At 39.6% G+C, this 5,960-nt stretch overlaps 1 long non-coding RNA gene across 1 annotated transcript; it reads left to right on the forward strand.

The window, feature by feature from the left end:
* Positions 1-4,085: 4,085 nt before the first annotated feature.
* LOC108794249 lies at positions 4,086-4,512 on the forward strand. The gene is made up of 2 exons (XR_001941697.1): positions 4,086-4,135; positions 4,236-4,512. It is a non-coding gene; the product is annotated as an uncharacterized LOC108794249 (long non-coding RNA).
* Positions 4,513-5,960: the final 1,448 nt, after the last annotated feature.

A 5,960-nucleotide genomic window follows, 5' to 3' on the forward strand; every position in this document is an offset into this window, starting at 1 on the left:
CAGGGACACATACTGTATATGTGTATTCATGGGCCTATTTTATTCATTTATTTTCGTTCTTATGTTTATTTATGATATGGTGATGATTTTGCCATATTTGATACAGTTCTGGCCTGAAGAGGGCAATAGTCTTGCACAAATCACACATGAGATTACTCGGTAACGTGGCTCTTTCTTCCAGTCGCCCAGAAATGTGCACTATACAGTAGGTAAAAGCAAAGAAGCTTAATTACTGGGTATTGAAACAAAAGATCTGATAAATTGTTAGATTTTTCCTCAGGTTCTGTTACCAGATTGCTAATACTCAAGAAAGTGCTGGGTTTATTCCGGGGAGAGTTGGAACATTCTTAGAAACATAATTAATGCATTAATCAATCAGAACTTAATCAAACTAAATTCACGAGTGTGTTGTCATAACTGGCGTGTCTAAACGCTCTGAAGTGAAAGGAAACTAAACGATATGTCCTTTTATATTCATTGAACTTCATCGCCTTGTTTATGCCCAAGTGCAAGCTTACAAAGTGCAAAGTTTCTGTGATGGGTGTGAGGCTTTGGAAGGTTCAGCACCACAGAGGTGGACAGCGCCGATCCCACTGCAATGACCATGCCTGGAGCGTCTAGCACACACCTTGATCAACGATGCAATATAATCTTTATTGATATCTGTTATGTACCACCAACCATTAGTAATTGTCCCTAATTAATCCCCCCCCCCCTCCAATTTCCCATAGTGTATCTGAAAAAAAACATCTGCAATGGAACAAATGTGAAAGTATTTCTAAGGACGTGGAATTGAAGAAACAAAACGTGTCTTAAACTTGTTCATGAATAAAATATAAAAGAGAAAGGTATCTATGATAAATATGCTGCACAGTGCTTTTAGTGATGTTGCTGCACTGGCATAGAGAGGTAATGCTTGTATACAGGTTGTGGGGGCTGGCATTGTAATGCAAATCAAACCGTATTTCATTGGTATTTTATTGCCATTTATATCATTATCGTTATTATTGGTAAAATGTATCCTCTATTAAGTGTGATGGCATAGACTAGCCCTCGGGTAAAACTGTCAGTCTTCTTATTCTACTAAACGGTTTGAGTCCACATCTGTGTACTCAGAGGCATTCTCTCTCTCCTTTACTCTCTCTCTCTCTCTTACTCTCTCTCTCTTTTCACATTCCCCCTCTCTCCCTCTTTCACTGCAAGTTCCTATAGTTCCACAAGGCACTGGTCTTTTCCCAATGGGAAATAATGAATAAGAGACTATGAAGCTTGCACGTCCAATCTTCCTTAATTAATCAACCATTAGCATGTTCGGGATCTACTATTGAATGGTTAACATAAGCTTGTGTAACTGTATGCTACCCAGAACCAATTAGGAGCTGCTGAAAAAAATGAACTCTTTGCAGCCCTATGCTGGGAGCTGTCAGGGTTTTACGTGTTCAAATGTGGAGGTTGGGGTGTAGTGGCAGCAGGCAGATGGTGCAGATCAGATCGATGTGATCGCTATTGCTGCTTTTTTTCCCCCCATTCCCTCTGGTTACTGGAGCTGAGGGCGCTGGCTGAAGACCGTATGGCAGCAGCAGCCTTGTAAGGAGTGCTTATATCTGGGGACTTTCAGCAGGATATCTTTCTGATGACTGACTCTCGGGGTTATCATTAACGAGGAAATGCTACTTCCACCCTGATCAGCTTCCATAAGGGGAATCAGCTCCCAGCACACAGTCTTAAGGATCAGCAGCATCTTAGAGTCAGCCAGAGCTCTCACACAACAGGCTTGGACTCTGCACGGTAAGAAACGTTACTGGTGATGAAATCTTAGTGGTATATTCTTAGCTAATATATATTTGCAGGATGCTTCACTATGTGCCAGCAAAGAAGATCAATATGTTTCTTTCACCTTCATTTCTCTTGCTGAGCCCATGCCGTAGCAGATGAGACCATACACACAAAGCTCATCTCCATTTGTTCTGTGTTTTGTGGATTTAAAAGAGGTACGACATTGCACACGCTTTTTTTGAAACACATCCTTGAGGATTCACGTTTCAAGTAAAGCAGCAGAACACCAAATGGTACCTTGATATGATGTTCAGGCAGCACGAGCTTACTGCACATCAAATGGCAATGACTGGCTATACAACTCTATCTCTGCTCCTACAAGCTAAGGAAAGGACCACACTATATCAAGCAGGGTGGAAGGTGGTCATTACACCATAAATATAGATAATGCTGTGCTGCCTAGTGATTCAGGGATAGCAGATATGCCTTCAATTTGACTTATTTCCTTTTGTCAAAATGTTTACTTAAGTCTCTCCTACTAAGTACAGAAAACCTCTGAAAAGGTGGGGCAGCCATAGAAAATATGCCTTATTTATATACTCATTTACCTTTAGCCTTAGTTTTTTAAAATGTTGACTGTTGCCTGGTTTGCCCTTTGTGTTTTTGCTATATGACTGGAGAATTGAGATCATACATACCACTACTTATAAGACAACGTTTGCCCAAGAGATATACTGACTTTCCCTAAGGCATACTTCACCATTTCTGGAGCAAGACGGGAGGTGTGAAACTCCACAAAGCCAGAGGGATCTGATCCAAAATTGTGTTAGTGTGTCAAGAACAATTTTCAGGGAGCAGTAATTGCCAGAGAGATTATTTTCCTAGCCCCCATGTTATGCTTTTGCATAAAGAAGTGGAATGTGTGCCTCACCAATCAACAGTTGGAACATTTGGCTGAAGCAACCAAAAAAGGGAGCTGTCCACAAGCCGGTGCTGAACAGTGCCAACCTCATTGGTAGTGTAGCCTTCCCGTCCTGTGCAGCCTGTGAATTGATACTTGTAGCACTGCAGGCAAACTATATCACACTACAGGGTCCATGCTTGGAAATAGAGTATCGTGTATATGTTGATTTCCCAAGTCCAAGCTTTTTTTTATGGGCTGTACATAATCTTCGTCTAGCATATAATGAATGCATCTTGCTATGTATATAACAGACCCTGCTGTGATCATTAGCACTTCTGCACTGTATAGTGAATGTAACTTTGATGTCAACTAAATGCTATGACTTGAGCAGAATTTCAATTCAGTATGTGAGACTGAAATTATTCTGTATTCTATATTGTATAGGTTGTGTTATGTGAGTTAATTATTTAGACAGAGTGGATTCTCCTTATCTAATGCAGGTTGCATATATTTATAGGCAATAATAGATATCATTATTTAAATGGTTTTATGTGTCTATAAATGAAGGCATGGCCACCTTGCATATCTTAAATACACATATGGATAGATACTCTAAGTCACATGCATGCATACTGCACATGCATTCACTAACACTGGTTATATATCAAGACCTGCATGCTGTGCAAATTATTTATTCATAAAAAAAATCTAATAGACCAGGCTTAGGAATTATTTCTCAGCAACACTGTATGTGGTTTGCTCAAAGATTAAAGTCATGAATGATAAAAGAGTAGGAATCTAGAACTCTTTACTGTTTGGTTAAGACATGCATACATTGTAAAGAAGCCTCGCTTAAGACCTATGAAGGCTCTCTATACACTACTATTGCTATCAGATCTTAGCTCAAGCCCAAGAACATTTCCATCAGCTGATACGTGTTTAGAAAAAACTCCACACATTCTATAATCCACTTCTGAGATGTGCAGAGAGCTACAGTAATCCCGACATTCCTAAAAACGTTCATTGTGATGTTCAGATACATAATGATGTCACCCAATGTAGTGAATAAGGAGCATTATACGATGCTTTCATGGTATACAACTGCCGGTGGACATGTAAAACACAGTATAAGACATTTTCATGAATCAAATCTTAGGTTGCCAAGTTGAACTATGCCTACATGACGAAATGGCACATTGTATCTAGTAATGATATACAGAAAGCAATAAAGAGTTCCTAGGTTTAATGACACTATTTTATGTAGTATAATGTGGAGGGTGTATACACAGTGTTCTGTTGAGTCGCTCGCAGTACGGCTGTACTTAAGTATGCATGCAATTCTGTTGCAGGAATCTATAGGTCCATTGGACAACCAATTGAACAGCCTGGAGCTGGGGGGGGCGTACAACACTGGCTTATTTTGCAAGTACAGAGGAAGACGTGAGAAGAGACAAGGTACATTGCACGTAACTCTCTTGTGGTGTGTGTATGTGTGGTATAAGATGCACATCTTCATTACATTGCAACCCTTCATGGCTCTCTGCTATTCTTTCAGGACTAGACATTGGGACATTGTTGGACTTGGTTTATGGACCTGTTTGGATTCTCCTCCTTCCCCGCTTATGGATTTATAGCCCAGCCGGCTGCTGCTTTGTGGCTCTCTTCGGTGACGGGTATTCTTGGGTGGATAATACGGATTACGTTGTTATTGCTTAAGAATACGCGTAGTTGAGGAGAGTATGTACAACAAGCACGCTACAGCGCCCCAAAAGTCGCGCCGACCAACCGCTGTCTTGGCCAAGGTAGCCTCTTTCATCTCTTTTTCCGTGCATTGACGGTGCTTGCATGAGAAAGACTCGCACAACTTCTTCTTTCAGCTGATAGGTTCGTTAAACGGGCAGTGTTTTGTATTCTCCCCTTTAAACTACAGCTGAATGATCCTTTCCATGCTCCTTGTTTCTTTTCTCCTAGTTTCTGAATCGCTACATTTAATTATTTTGTGTTGGCATTGGTATTGATCTGTCTGCGACAATGTTTCAGCTTTTGAATTATTGCTATAAAAGAAAGAGGTTTGAGGGGGATTTTTTTTTAATTTCTTTTATTTTTTTGTGTGTGTATGTGTGCTAGTTTGATACTAAGGATGAATTATGTGGAGGCTCAGAGCTACACCAAGGCAACGCCTTAATATACTACCAGCTCGGATCCTTTGGGACTCCCAGTGAAAAAAAAAAAAAAGTGATCCTTGCTCTGTGGCCTGCATCTTTGCCTTGGGCCTAATCTCTGCACTACGTTTATTACCCTTTGCCTTAGCTCTCAGTCATAGCAATTCTCTATTCTCTCTGACATGCAGTAAATGTCCCCCTGGAAGCGTCAGTTCTCTGGTGAGGGCTAGCAAACTCGTTTTGCCTGACCAGATAGGGTTAATGTGCTCTGCTCTGTTGTTTTCTGTTGTTTTAACCATGGATTGCAAATCAGTCTCCTAAAAACGATTGGAAATCTTTGTGAGTACATTGTAACCCATTAATTTCACTACGGGTGGCACAATAAACGGTTTGGTAGAGAATTATCAGCTGTGCCTTCTCTTCCTCCTGTAAAGACTTCCTTGGTCATGCAAATGTGTATACTAATCTAAATAATTATGCATGTGTTCGATGCAGAGTATAACCTTGCTATGACTTGGAAATTAATTCCATAGTGGGAACTGTATCACTGATGAGATGTACAGTACACTGATATATATAATCTTTATGACTGTATAAATATGCACTGTCAATAAAAGGGAATATTAACATTCTGTGGTAGTACTGTACAAGACACCAGTGTTCATGAATATATACATAAATATATGTATTGCGTTCTCCAGGGTAAGCACACAACAGCACATGGTTTTTAATTTTTAACCCTGAAATAATGAAATCAGATTTTTTTTTTTAAAGAAAGGGTAATAAAATGTTAACTTAGCTGATTTTTACGTTACCTGGTTGTGTGATGGTGTAATTATGGGATGGTCTATCAATGTTAAATGTGACTCAGTTTTCAAAGTCAAACCATATACAATTATGTGTTATTGTATGTATTCGGTCATGGCATCTATCCTTCTGTAATCTACTGTTATGTTTGATGTCTCTAATACAGCTTTGATTTTTGAACATTCTAAGACTAGAGGTAAGATATTAGACTGAGAATAATCTCAGCTGCACCACATGCTGGAAACAGCTGTATTTCCACCATAGGGAAAATTGGAAGATTCTTCATCTTTTAACATAGGCTGATAAAAGAT

The sequence above is a fragment of the Nanorana parkeri genome, unplaced genomic scaffold, assembly GCF_000935625.1.
Source record: "Nanorana parkeri isolate BGI_ZX_2015 unplaced genomic scaffold, ASM93562v1 scaffold824, whole genome shotgun sequence".
NCBI classification, from domain to species: Eukaryota; Metazoa; Chordata; class Amphibia; order Anura; family Dicroglossidae; genus Nanorana; species Nanorana parkeri.